This window comes from Rissa tridactyla, chromosome 1 (genome assembly GCF_028500815.1).
Source record: "Rissa tridactyla isolate bRisTri1 chromosome 1, bRisTri1.patW.cur.20221130, whole genome shotgun sequence".
NCBI lineage: Eukaryota > Metazoa > Chordata > Aves > Charadriiformes > Laridae > Rissa > Rissa tridactyla.
In genome coordinates this window covers 49,367,284-49,382,312 of record NC_071466.1, presented here as the reverse complement: position 1 = coordinate 49,382,312, position 15,029 = coordinate 49,367,284, and the positions used below count along the sequence as shown (strand labels likewise).

The 15,029-nt window shown below is 43.2% G+C and overlaps 1 protein-coding gene across 3 annotated transcripts in view; it reads right to left on the bottom strand.

The window, feature by feature from the left end:
* Positions 1-14,709, bottom strand: part of SCEL (sciellin) — a 77,801-nt gene extending 63,092 nt beyond the window's left edge. For all 3 annotated transcript variants that reach the window (XM_054217026.1, XM_054217054.1, XM_054217045.1), the window contains exon 1: positions 14,547-14,709. The gene's annotated coding sequence lies outside the window, so the exon portion shown is untranslated. The remainder of the gene's footprint in view (positions 1-14,546) is intronic.
* Positions 14,710-15,029: the final 320 nt, after the last annotated feature.

Below are 15,029 nucleotides of genomic sequence, written 5' to 3'. Positions count from 1 at the left end.
GTGCCACTGTTTGGAAGAAGCAGAGCAGATGGAGACTGAGATTTGGAAGTAGGTAGCAAAGTAACTGAAGAGGAGCTGGAAGGAGCTGAAATAAAACTGAAGGAGGAAGACGTCAAAGAGAAAATGGAAGCAAGCAAAAAAGGATCTAGAAGGTCAAAGATCAATCTGATCTCATACACCGACAATGCAAATCCTACAGAGCTGTGCTCATCAAGGGTTTCGAGAACTGTACCCTCGTATATAAAGATTAATGTTTCCTACTGGTTTTTAAGCAGTGATAAAAGTATTCATGTTAAAAAAAGAATATCTCTTTCCCTGGAAATCTTACATTTTAGAAAAATTGCAATCAAATGAAGGGAGACAGGATGAGCAGTGATGTTGCATGAGAGCTATGTCATGAACAATGCATGGCATGTCAGCTATTCCTTCCACACGGTTTGTGATCAGGACAGATTAACATCGGAATTATGCTGCAGAAGGAGCAAATAAAGGCAAATACCCAGGATGAGAAAGGATGATGGTAGCTCAGCTGCAAACAAGGGAACGAAGGGATTTGAAGACAGTGCCACAAACAAGCAACACTTGGAGGTTCATGCAGAAGGGCAAGTTCAGTTATAGCCTCTTAGTACAATTTTTCTCAGGGTTTTGTGAGGCCAGCCTCCTAAACAGTCAAAGGTATAACTGCAGGGACTACCCACTCAGGAAATGCCACAGAGATCGTCATGAACCAGTATCTCTGCCTTTTATCTAACTGTACAGTGCGGTGATCCAGTAAACGGGTGTTGACAATAGGTTTTGCAGTGAACAGCAAGGGTGCGGTTTCATTATCAGTTTAAACTGATCTATTACCACATTCCCACCACAAGGAACAGTTCTGGCTTCCCTGTCCTGCCCTTGGCCATGCCCTCCAACTAGTCCCTCAGATTGCCTCTGTCAGTCAGCAAACATCATGATTCAGTTCATTGCAAGTCTCACAATCAACAGAACTGAAACAAAACAAACAAAAAAAAGATACAGGGTAGGGCAAGACCACCCCACAGTCAAAATATGCAGTTAGGTGGTTTACACCAGTCAGGAAATTAGCCCTTAAAGCTAGCATTTTAATTTAGCAACTACTGAAACAAAATCACAGAATGACAGAATGGTAGGGTTGGAAGGGACCTCTGGAGTCCAACCCCCCTGCCACAGCAGGGTCACCTAGAGCAGGTTGCACAGGAACGCGTGCAGGCAGGTTTTGAATGTCTCCAGAGATGGAGACTCCACCACCTCCCTGGGCAGCCTGTTCCAGGGCTCTGCCACCCTCAAAGGAAAGAAGTTCCTCCCCATGTTTAGGTGGAGCTTCCTATGCTCAAGTTTGTGCCCATTATCTCTTGTCCTGTCCCCGGGCACCACTGAAAAGAGCCTGGCCGCATCCTCCTGACACCCACCCTTTAAGTATTTGTAAGTGTTGATAAGATCCCCCCTCAGCTGTCTTTTTTTTTCCAGACTGAAGAGACTCAAATCCCTCAGTCTTTCTTCACAAGAGAGGTGTTCCAGTCCCCTCATCATCTTGGTAGCCCTTTGCTGTACCCTCTCCAGCAGTTCCCTGTCCTTCTTGAACCAGAGAGCCCAGAACTGGACACAGGCAGTTCACACCTCAAGATCAGTATTTTAACTTCTCTGTAATTCAGTCTTATTTTACTAAGGATATCCCTTCACTAGAGTATTTTTCCTGCCCTAGTCTCCACAGGATTTCAATTGGAAGGGCTTGCCAACACTTAGAAAGAACTTCTATGGCATTTGAGAGAATGCCCTAAGTTTCTTGAAGTACTGCATTAGCTTTCCTCTCATCTGTAAATCACACCTTACTCAAATCTCTACACATACATATATGGGAAAAGTTATTAAAAACATAATTGGGGAATATGGGTGATTTTCCAGTTATTACCCATATATCTTCTTTTCCGCATGGCAGAACTTTTTCTGGTCTCAACATTTGTTCTCACATTAGTGGTCTTTGACATCTTTCAGCCACTACTGGGAAGGGCAAAACTTGAGGATGGGATTTGAGTGACAGGAATCATTATCACTTTAGACATTAATGAAGCCATCTGATATCCAAAGTAGTCAACAACTCAAAAGATAAATACTTTTGTATGTTTCTCCACCACCATCCTTGAAGATGGACTGGTACTGGTTTTGGCTAGGGGAGAGCTAATTTTATTCATAGTAGCTTGTATGGTGCTATGTTTTGGATCTGTGACAAAAACAATGTTGACAATGCAGATATTTAGATTATGCTGAGCAGTGCTTACGCAGCATCAAGGCCTTTTCTGTTTCTCACCCCACCCCACCAGTGGGTAGGCTAGGGGTGCACGAGAAGTTGGGAGGGGACACAGCTGGGACAGCTGACCCCAGCTGACCAATCGGGTATCCAATAACATGTGATGTCACACTCAGCAGTAAAAGCTGGGAGACAGGAGAAAGGGAAGACATTTGGAGTTACGTTATTTGTCTTCCTAAGTAACCATTATGCATGATGGAGCTCTGCTTTCCTGCAGATGGCTGAACACCTGCCTGCCAGTGGGAAGCAGTGAATTAGTTCCTTATTTTGCTTTGCTTGTGCATGCAGCTTTTGCTTACCTATTAAACTGTATTTGTCTCAACTCATGAGGTTTCTCACTTTTACCCTTCAGATTCCCTCCCCCATTCCACAATGGGAGGAGTGAGCAAGTGGCTGAGTGGTGTTTAGCTGCATACTGGGGTTAACCCACAACACAGACTTTAATCAAATAATAGGATCAATTCATAGAATCACAGAATCACAGAACTGATGAGGTTGGAAGGGACCTCTCAAGATCATGTAGTCCAATGCTCCTGCTCAAGCACAATCAACTAGAGTATGTTGCCAAGATGGTGCCCAGTTGGGCTTTGAATATCTGGAAGGACGGAGACTGCACAACCTCTCTGGACAATCTGTTCCAGTGTTTGACCACCCCCACAGTAAAGAAGTGATTTCTTGAGTTCAGATGGAATTTTATGACTCTTAATTTATGTCCATTGCCTCTTTTCCTGTCAGTGGGCACTACTGAGAAGGGTCTGACTGTCTCTGCATCATTCCTTCCCTTGATGAGATCCCCCCGAGCCTTCTCTTCTCAAGGCTGAACAGTTCCAGCTCTCTCAGCCTCTCCTTATATGAAATGTGCTCCAGTTCCTTAATCATCTTTGTGGCCCTGTTCTGGACTTGTTCCGGTAAGTCCGTATCTTTCTTGTATTGGGTAGCTCCAAACTGGACACAGCACTCCAGATGCAGCCTCACCAATACTGAAGAGAAGAAGGATCACCTCCTTTGACCTGCTGACAATGGTCTTACTAACATAGCCCAGGAGGCTGCTGGCCTTTTTTGCCATGAGGGTGCATTGCTGGCTCATCTTATTGTCCGCCTCCTGGATAACTTCCACTCCAAGGACCTTCTCAGTAAAGCCACTTTCCAGCCAGTGGACCCCCGGTGTGTACTGGTGCCTGAGGTTTTTCCTCCCCAGATGTAAGACTTCACCTTTGTTGAAGTTGATGAGATTCCTCTCTGCCCTGTTCTCCAGCTTGTCAACGTCCCTCTGGATGGTGGCACAACCATCTGGCACATCAAACAGTCCGCCCAGTTTTGTATCATCTGTGAACTTGCTGAAAGTGCACTCCACTCCTTCGTCCAGGTCATTAATGAAGACGGTGAACAGTGCTGGCCCCAGTATTAAGCCCTAGGATACATCACTGTTGACTTCAACAATCTGAAGCATAGACCTTCGTTCTTCTTATGATGAGTGACAATTTCTCTTCTCCCAAAGCTGTATGTAAACTATATAAATTGCTGCTTCCCCACACGGAAGACCAGGCCAGAGTTAATAACTTTGAAAAGCAGTCCACACTCACTCTGTAATTATGTGCATCTTCTCTTCATGGGACAGCGTCAACCTATTTCCTCCCTCTTTTCCCCCCATCCTTGCCACATCCCATCCCTGACAACCATGGTATGTAAAAAAGATGAAGGGCTTCCTTGAACTCTTCATTTAATAACGAACAAGAAGGAAGGAGATAATCACCCGTACATTGGCAACTCTATAATTAGAAAGTCAATGAAATGTAAACTATCTCCACTTCTGCCTTCTAATTAATTTCTTGTAATTACTAAAATGTACAGATTTATTTTCATTCTTCCGTTGCAACAGAGATGACTATTAAAAAGTTTGCAAAAAGAAAGAATAGTACAAGTCCAAAAACTGAAATTCATATACAGCAGGCTGTTTAAATGTAAATAAAAAATTGTATTAAAAGCCAAGGAGGTGAGCGTACTAAATAAGCATATTATATTGCAATGCTCCCACTGAGTCAAATAGTATTTAATCACTTGCAGTTTTGTGTGAGTAAGCACTAAAGGTGTTGCTGTGTGATGAACACCCAAGCTAATCTAAATACACAGGCACACTATCTCATAAGCAGTACTACTATGAAAGGTAAAATACATAACAGCTTTGATTTATTCAACAAGGTACAGAATATACATTCAGGCAAATATATGACCACACAGTAGAAGCAGACATAGATAGTGTAGAGATGAGGGTAACTTTAACCACTGCTTTATATATTTTAATTCCACAGTAAATTTCATGTTTGTAAGAAATAAATATTGGTTTCCTGAGCTTAAATATGGTCATGTACGAAATTAATGTTCCAGATGGCAAGCTTTCTCTATAGTTGTCATGAGCAGTGTGCCAGTCAAACGGGAGGAGTCCCAGCCCTAGCCCCTAGGCTGCTTATGCAGAGTCTATGAACACAAGGTGGCCACAAGTCCCTTGTATTACTTTCTCCTCAATTTGCGTTTAATGGAGTGGTCCTTAGTCAGTACTTTGAAGTAAGGGTGGTGGACATCCATCTGTTTCTGGTTCCAGATAGATAAATCTCAGAATAAGGCACCTGCAAGACAGATGTAAGACATCCCCTGCCCTCAGTGTTTTTGTATTGACACTCCTAGATGACTGCACAAAGGGAAAGGGAATTTCAGGTGGCTCCATGTTCGGGGGTTTCTGACTCCATGCATCATTTAAGGCAGGCGGAAATGGCCTGACTCAGAGATTTGCATGCCAGTCTGAGTGACAGACACCTCACTGCATCCTCTGGCTATGTCTGACCTTCCCTGAACGGCTCTAATGCTCTTGTTGAGACCTATGTAAATTCTCCCCATAAATCCAGAGAGAAACTTGGGAGTAAGAATAAGGACAGATGCAAGTTCTGAAATCCTCCCAAAACCAGCACCAAACACAAAGGGTTAGATTACTTCCTTGTCACAGATACAAAGAAGTGTCTGCTTACTTCTGTCAGGGATTTTCGGTACACATGCTTAGGTATGTCCCGGTATGAATTGTTATGGGTCTTGGGCCGGGGTCTGCCCTAGCTATTGCTGTCTCTGCCTCCCAGCCCCGTGTGTCCCTCCAAGTCACAGCAGGTATTACATTCTGTTACACCAAATCTTCAAGGAACTATCAGACATGAGAGCTTCTGCTATATTTCAGAATCACTCAGTACAATAGACAGAAAAATCTGTGAAGGATTTATTCATTATTTCTGGCATTGCAGGATGAATCTTCAAGAGGCTGCTCAAGCTGTATGAATAGATGGAGTATGAACAGGTGGAGTTCACAGTCCTGAGGGATATGGGTCAGGGGAAGAGTAAAGTCAAGACCCCGAATTTTAGGAAAGCAAACTTCCAATCAATAGGACCCCCTGGGAAACTGCCCTCAGGGACAAGGGAGCAGAATAGAGCTGTCAGATCTTTAAGGACACTTTCCTTAAAGTGCAAGAGCTCTTGATCCCCAGATGTAAGAAATCAGGAAAGGAAGGCAAAAGACCAGCACGTCTGAGTCAAGACCAGCTGGTCAAACTAAAGGGCAGGAAGGAAATGCACAGGCAATGGAAACAGGGACAGGTATACGCTTGTACGTACTCTTCCAGGAGGGAAGAGTATAGCGATGCTGCCCAGTTGTGTAGGGATGGGATCGAGAAGGCCAAGGTGCAGCTGGAGCTGAACTTGGCGAGGGACACAAAGAATAATAAGAAGGGCTTCTACAGGTATGTCAGCTAGAAGGAAGGTCAAAGAAAACGTACCCCCCCGATGAACAAGACTGTCAAACTGGTAACAATGGACGAGGAGAAGACTGAGGTACTCAACGATCTTTTGCCCCGGTCTTCACTGGCAGCCTCTCTTCCCACACCTCTTGAGTGGATGGACCACAAGGGAGGGACTGGGGGAGCAAAGTCCTTCACACTGTAAGAGAAGATCAAGTTTGTGACCATCTGAGAAACTGGAACATAGAGAAGTCTATGGGACCTGACAACCTGCATCCAAGAGTTCTGAGTGAATTGTCTGATGTAGTTGTCAAGACACTCTCCATGATATTTGAAATGTCATGGCGGTCAGGTGAAGTCCCCGGTGACGTAAAAAAAATATTGCACCCATTTTTAAAAAGGGTAGAAAGGAGGACCCTGGGAACTACCTACCTGTCAGCCTCACCTGTGTGCCTGGGAAGATTATGGAACAGATCCTCCTAGAAACTATGCTAAGGCACGCGGAAGACAGGGAGGGGATTCGAGACAGCCAGCGTGGCTGCACCAAGGGTAAGTCCTGCCTGACCAACCTAATGACCTTCTGTGATGGAGTGACTACATCAGTGGAAAAGGGAAGAGTTACGGATGTCATCTATCTGGACTTCTGTAAGGCCTTAGACATGGTCCCCTACAACATCTTTGTCTCTAAATTGGAGAGATATGGATTTGATGGGTGGACTGTTCAGTGGATGAGGAATTGGCTGAATGGTCACATCCAGAGGGTAGTGGTCAACAGCTCAATATCCAGATGGAGACCAGTGACAAGTGGTGTCTCTCAGGGGTCCATATTGGGACCAGTACTGTTTAATACCTTCATCAGTGACATAGACAGTGGGATCAAGTGCACCCTCATCAAGTTTGCAGATGACACCAAGCTGAATGGTGCAGTTGACACACCTGAGATGGGAGGCCATCCAGAGGGACCTGGACAGGCTCTAGAAGTGGGCCTGTGTGAACCTCACAAGGTTCAACAAGCCGAAGGGCAAGGTCCTGCACCTGGGTCGGGGCAACCCCCAGTATCAATACAGGATGGGGGATGAAGGGATTGAGAGTAGCCCTGCTGCGAAGGACTTGGTACTGCTGGACGTGAGTCAGCAATGTGCACTCACAGCCCAGAAGGCCAACCATATCCTGGGCTGCATCAAAAGAAGCCAGCAGGTTGAAGGAGGTGATTCTGCCCCTCTACTCTGCGCTGGTGAGACCCCACCTTGAGTACTGCATCCAGCTCTGGAGCCCTCAGCACAGGAAAGACATGGACCTGTTGGAGTGGGTCCAGAGGAGGGACACAAAAATGATCAGAGGGCTGGAGCCCCTCTCCTATGAGGACAGTCTGAGAGAGTTGGGTTGTTCAGCCTGGAGAAGAGAAGGCTCTGGGAAGACCTGATTGCTGCCTTTTAGTACTTAAAGGAGGCTTATAAGAAAGATGGGGAAAAACTTTTTAACAGGGCCTCTTGCACTAGGACAAGGGGAAACGGTTTTAAACTAAAAAAGGGAGGATTTAGACTAGATATAAGGAAGAAACTTTTTATGATGAGGGTGGTGAAACACGTGAACAAGTTGCCCAGAGAGGTGGTAGATGCCCCATCCATGGAAACATCATCAGTCAGGTTGGACAGGGCTCTAAGCAACCTGATCTAGTTGAAGATGTCCCTGCTCTTTGCAGAGGAGGTTGGACTAGACGACCTTTAAAGGTCCCTTTCAAACCAAACTATTCTATAATTCTATGATTGTATTCCATGATTTATTGTCTTCATGCGAGAGGTTGAGCACTGTCCTTACTTCTGAGTGCATGTCCTTGCACCTTCCTCTGAGGCATCTGGCTCAGGGCCCTGTCAGAAACAAATTACTGGCCTGGATGGTATGTAGCTCTAATCTAGTGTGTCCATACCTCTATAATCGAAAGGATTAAAGTCAGAAGTACCCTTCTTGCTACCAGCCTTCACAATAGAAAAGAGTGACTCAAAATATGATATTGACATTACAATATTACAAAAATCCTAGTCAGGTCCCCCTTCTACTTTTAGCTGTAATAATCATCCTGCAGATCATCCTGAGTGCCATCGGTTGGCACATACAGGACAACCAGGTGATTAGACCCAGTCAGTACGGGCTCATGAAAGGCAGGTCCTGCTTGACTAACCTGATCTCCTTCTATTACAAGGTGGCCCACTTAGTGGATGAGGGAAAGGCTGTGCATGTTGTTTACATGGACATCACTAAAGCCTTCGACACTGTTTCCCACAGCATTCTCCCAGAGAAATTGGCTGCTCATGGCTTGGATGGGTGTATGCTTCACTGGGTAAAAAACTGGCTGGAAGGCCGGGCCCACAGAGTGGTGGCATTAGGTGGATTTAAATCCAGTGGGCGTCCAGTCACGAGTGGTGTTCCTGAGGGCTCAGTACTGGGGACACTTATCTTTAATATCTTTATCAACGACCTGGATGAGAGGACTGAGTGCACCCTCAGTAAGTTTGCAGATGACATCAAGTTAGGCAGGAGCGTTGACCTGCTTGAGGGTAGGATGGCTCTACAGAAGGATCTGGACAGACTGGATTGATGGGCCGAGGCCAATGGTATGAAGTTCAATGAGGCCAAGTGCCGGATCCTGCACTTGGGTCACAACAACCCCATGCAGTGCTACAGGCTTGGGGAAGAGTGGCTGGAGAGCTGCCCAACAGAGAAGGACCTGGGGCTCTTGGCTGCCAGCCAGCTGAATATGAGCCAGCAGTGTGCCCAGGTGGACAAGAAGGCCTACAGCATCCTGGCTTTTACCAGAAATAGTATGTCCAGCAAGACTAAGGAAGTGATCGTCCCCCTGTCCTCGGCACTGGTGAGGCCCCACCTTGAATACTGTGTCCAGTTTTGGGCCCCTCACTCCAAGAAAGACATTGAGATTCTGGAGCGTGTCCAGAGAAGGGCAACAAAGCGGGTGAGGGGACTGGAAAACAAGTCTTATGAGGAGCGGCTGAGGGAACTGGGGTTGTTTAGCCTGGAGAAAAGGAGGCTGAGGGGAGACCTTATTGCTCTCTACAACTACCTGAAAGGAGGTTGTGGAGAGGTGGGGGTCGGTCTCTTCTCACAAGTAACAAGCAATAGGACAAGAGGAAATGACCTCAAGTTACACCAGGGTAGGTTTAGATTGGATCTTAGGAAAAATTTCTTCATCAACAGGGTTATCAAGCAATGGAACTGGCCGCCCAGGGAAGTGGCGGAATTGCCACCCCTGGAGGTATTTAAAAGATGGGTAGACATGGTGCTTAGGGACATGGTTTAGCAGTGGTTTTGTCAGTGTTAGGTTAATGAAAAGCTCCCTTCCAACCTAGATTATTCTATGATTCTATAATTGATTTAATTTTCCACACTATCATCTCTCAAAAAACATAAATATTTTCATCCAGATGTACGCAGTAGCCCAAAGATCATAGGACAGGGCAATATACACGAGACTGAAGTTGGTACATAGTGCTAATTTAATTTAATCACAATCTATTAAGTATTTACATAAATACAATCCTCCAAGGAAATCTGGTTTTATTTGCCAAGAGCAGTTCCTTGAAGGATGATAGGGTAAGAAATACTACACGTATTATTACAAATAATTACTTAGAGGTGAATGTACCAATTTTAATTATGTCAGGTAATCTTGTTATTTATCATTACTTACAATCACTTATTCTGCTTGCACTAGTTTATACTTGATTTTAGATACTGGCAATACTTTTTTTTTCTCCCGTAACCAAGTCCTGCCTTCCATCCCCTTGGAAGGACATTGTCTCAGTCCCACTCCGCCTGAAGTAATAGAAAGACTCAGATAGTCTTCTGACAGGGCAACTGCCCAGAATAAAACAGCCCCTCACCTTACCATGATCCAAGACAAGGACAGCTCTTCCAAGATGGGTGGGACTTTCCCATGGACCCCACGTAGAGACCCTACCCTCTTCAGAGGCTCCTTTCTGTAGTGCAGAGCTGCATCTGCAGCAATCCCTTCCCAGTTTACCTGTCCTGCCAGATGATTTTAGGACTCAAACCAAAGCAAATCTGAGCTTCAGTGCAGGAAGCTCTCTTTCAGGAGCACAGCTCTCAGGTAACCCAGATGATATAATAAAATGATGCTGCCCACTTTCCCCTCTCCATGTATTCTCCGTTAAAAGCACTATGCAATTAAGATTATTTCACAAATAAGGAGAATTTGACTGTAAATAAAATTTGATTTTACTATTCAAGCAATAAGGTGGGATAATAGAAACTGGTCTAGACTTGAGCCATTCTGTAGCTCAGAGTTCACAGTAATGCTCACAGAGGTAAAAATAATCCAGTATTTTGACAAGGCAGTTCTGCTAGAAAACTGCTGACTATAGAGTCCTATGCACTTAGTCTTTGAAAGGTTAAATTGTTCTTTAACATGATTAAATGGAAAGCTGTACCTCTAAAAATCCTCAGCCCATCTCTTACCTCTCTCCAGAAACATGTAAATTCCATAGGCAGGTCATTTTATTCGGAATTCTCTAGCCACATACAGGTATGTCTCTGTGTAGGTATCTGCCTTGTTTGGAGCAAGGAACTTGGTGTCCACCTCACATCTAAACTGGGTGAGGAGTATCCAGAGGTGATACTGCCCTGATGAAGACCTGAAGAGTTTGGTGCAATATGTGTTTTCAGGCACTGCCTAACCCTTCAAAATCAGAAGCCTAACACTTCAAAAACCAGAGTTGCTGCAAACGCTTAATTATAAAATAAATGTGACCACAGCTGGTGTAGTAGCGAGGGACCTTTCCTGTTTTATTCATAGCTCACGACGTGCTGTTTCATTTGTGATTGGTGCCCTGCTTGTATCCAGGAAAAGAAAGTGGCCACAACTGTGCTGCCTCCTATCTAAATAAACCAACAGTTAGTATGTTGTCCTGAGTGAAGGCCACTGCAGTTTCTAAGTCTGGGAATTAACTCATTTATATTTTGCATGTGCTCAGAGAGAGCACAAGAGAAAAGGAGGAGCTGAAGCCTTTTTCCTAAAGAAAATGTCCAACCTACAAAATTCTGAAGACAGGAGGTTCCATCTCCCTACACATCAGACTCTCGGAGAAATAACCATCCTGTGTTTTTCAGATGGTGCCTGTGGTGCAACTAAGAGCCATTTGTCTATTTTACACTAGTTGCAAGAGCAGGTAAATAAACAGAATTGCTGTATCTACATTTTGCTACAAAAGTGCATGAATAAAACCCATCTTTAGCTGTGAAGTTAGGGCTGTACTTGTGTTGTATGAAGTACCGTTTGAGAGTAGCAATACCAGTATTTTTTTACTTTTTGTAAGCGTGTATACCACAAAGTATAAGAGCAATTTCTTTTGTGTTAGAACAAGAGAGAGATTTAAAACATCCCTTGTTCTGTCTATGTATGCTTGTATCTCTCCATAAACCTTCTGCTACATTTCACAAGGCCGATCCATAAGTTGTGTCTTCTAGCTATGCTCTACTCGGCCTCCTGAAAAAAAAAATAAATTCATAGCTCAGCACAAAATCTCTCCTATTTTCTTCCTGATGAGTTTTTGAACCCTCCAGTTCTGTTACTAAAACGTCATGGTTGTTACAAAGTGTTGTAAAATACTTCATAGGTCCAGATACATGGGGATAGGCTGTCCAGATGAGTCTACCTCAAAACTTCCAGGTGGTTTAACTACGCCTTTCTAGACTTCATCGCGAGCACACACTTGCCTGTGAGAGAAATGAACGCCTCTCCATGATGACGGTGTGGCCCTCCTTGCTCATGTGCACTCACTTGTCTTCAGTTAATGACAGAACTCACGCTAAACTTACGTTCACAAGAGGGATTCTAACATTTGAATCAAATAACCGATAATCTTGTTTCTGAACAGATCATGCAGCAAGGACCATATTAGATACTTGACAGCCTTTAGACCGGGATCCAGTGCAAATACCTTTTCATAAACTAAATATTTAATTTTACTATATCCACTTGCTTATTTATAATGCAGATTCCCTCAGAACTGAGAGTGATACTGATTTGCAGTTATCGATTCTAGAACATGCTTACCATTTAGTGCAATTTGCAGTTAGAGCACTAGGTGGAAATAGAGCAATAAAAATAAGAGCTGTTATCAAATCTTCAGTACAACAAATGGAAGAGCTTTCTCCAACACACGACTGAAATCCCAGGAGAGAAATGGCAGCTTAAATCCGCTTCATTTTATTGGGGACCTTTATCATTCTTCTTTCTTGTGCGCAAGCACAAGAAAAAATATTCTCCCTAGACTTTTTAAACTTGACTTTTTCATTTTCTTTCCTTGCTGACTTGCTCTAAATTTTGGGATACATGTATTCAGACTGCTCAGATGTATTTCTGCTGGTTGTCGTTCAAGTATTTCAGTGGAAATTAGTATCTGAGTTAGACATATAGCAATTTTTTCCTCTATTGCTTTTTGTAGTTTTGTAAAACTTCATGTTTAACAAATACTTAGGCTGAGCTGCTTTTGTCTGCTGCCATTTGCTTGTCATAGGTTCTAAACAAATAACATAGTGAAAATAGAATGTGTGCTTTTCACATAAATTGTTGCATATGCAACAAGAAAAGCACAGTTAGAAAAGTCACCCTCATTTTAATCCTTTGTATAACTGAGTTCTAGGAGCCTCTTTAATATAATTCTGATTTTTTTTTCAGCTCAAGAGAACTGAAATGATATTTAGCTTTGGATGATAGCCATCTTTTAGATATCGTGCTGCTTGTGGAAATCTTGGCTCCAAAAAAATCCATATGCAGAATGCAACTGCAGCAAAAGCCACAGAAATAAGGAGGAATGATGTAGCACTTCAATGGAAACCACAAAGCAGAGCTGAGCTGCACAATTGCAGTGCTGGTCCAAGTGTGCGTGGTCAGGATGGGACATCCGGCCATTCTCACCCTACTTCCAAAAAACGACCAATCTTAGTGTAAGACCATCCATTTGAAAGGATACAGATTTACACAGCCTCAAAAGAGACTGGCCTAGTCATCCTTCACCCCTTTCAGTATTGTTCGCAGAGCCTGAAAGGTCTGGGTTAAGAAGCTGGTGTAGCAGCAAGGGACATCTCTAGTTCTATAGCTCATGACGTACTGTTTCATTTGTGATTGGCGCCCTGCTTGGATCCAGAATTAATACATAACAAATCATGAGGTTTCCTGCACTATTTTCACTTCTTCCAAATTCATCTAAAGTTTTTAATTAGTACATTGGTGATCCCCAATAACTTGCTCTGTTTCGTTCTGCGTGTTTACCCAAGTTCTGCCTATTTGCCCACCTTTTAACACAGTAAGAGGGCAGATACTAGTGTCACAGGCCAATTTGGCAAACTGAAGTGGATTTCAACTGCCCGAGGTGACTTAGTCAATCGGCTCAGATGCCAGAGCAAGTATTCATACTGGTGGAATGCAAGTCAAAATCTTAACTGAACTTGAAACCTGTTGAAGCTTGGGGAATAACTAAGCCTATTGTTCCCGATCCAAGTAAATATAACCTCCTATCTACCAGGTATTTCAATTCAATAGGTTAGATTAAATGATTTTGAGTACATTTTCTAAACTCTGTAGGAACAAACACTAAGCTAAATTCAAAGAGCAAGTATCAGGTAGATGCATAAGACCTACTGTCCGCATTCCTGAAGAAAGTTTGTGTGTAATTGGTGCAAGGAAGTTTAGATAGGGCAAGATATAAATGCAATTACAAAGTAAAAACTTCTGTTTTGGAAGGATTTTGAGGAAGTCAGTACAGACGCCATTGAATTAAACCTACCTGCGGGATACTGTACATTTCCTCAAATCTTTGTTAAAATTAAAAAAAAAATTAAAAAAATGCTGTAAAATAAGTAATGTCTAACTTAGTTCTTTGCCCCTCACAAGATGGTCATCCTAATCCTTATCCTTAAGGCCATCTATTAGAGGAGAAGGCACATGTTAAATAGCATGGAAATCTCTTTGTCATACAATAAAGAAACCAGGTTCCTGTGTACATTCAGTATCACCTCCTCTTGAAACAGTGCTAGAAGATGCTGCCATGTCTTCTATTTGTCCTGTTATTCCAACTCTGCTAAATATGTATGACCTGGATTTTATATCCATCGGACTTTTTAGTACAGTCTATCTACTTGACTGAACGGTTTCCTGATGCCAACTTAAATAAGTCGCGTACTAGTGCAGAGCTGAGAAGAAAAAAGACATTTTCATGACAACCAGAGCCCAGATTACACATGGCAGGAGTGCAGGGGAAACACTACTTGTAAATTAAGCACAGGTTATGGAAATATATGGAAATATGGAAAACTCTGAAAGTCAAACACAAATGTTCTTAATTTTTTTTTTTAATTCAACTTAATCCGCATTTCCAAGTTCCATAGGTAAACTTATTGCTATAACATGGACTTACCAATTTTGATACTGAAGAGCGTAGCTAAGGTCAGCTTTCCAGATGCAGGAACTTCCACTGCTTATAAAGCCGATGATTTATTGATCACTGAATAGAGTGAATAGACTCCTAATGTGGCCTCCAATTACTACTTTCTACAGCTAAAATTCCTCTTTCACCAAGATTCAAGTTTCAGTTTAAAGCAGATTGAAAGTTTGTCTCGGCTGTTATCAACTCTTGCTAGCTGGCAGTTGCTGAAAGTGTTACTAGGAGTGGTTTTGGCTTTGAATAGGGTAGTTGTGAGTCAACATGTGGGATAAATCCAGACATGCCCAGCTTTCCTCCTGCTCTGTAAACAAAGTGATCTGATACAGAAATCTGTCTTTGATGATCTTTAGATGCAATAAATATATCTGCCTTTCTGACACATAAAGACTGTACTCATACTGAGCCCAACAGGCATGTGACACGAGTTATTTTTTGAGGCACTCTAAATTGCAATGA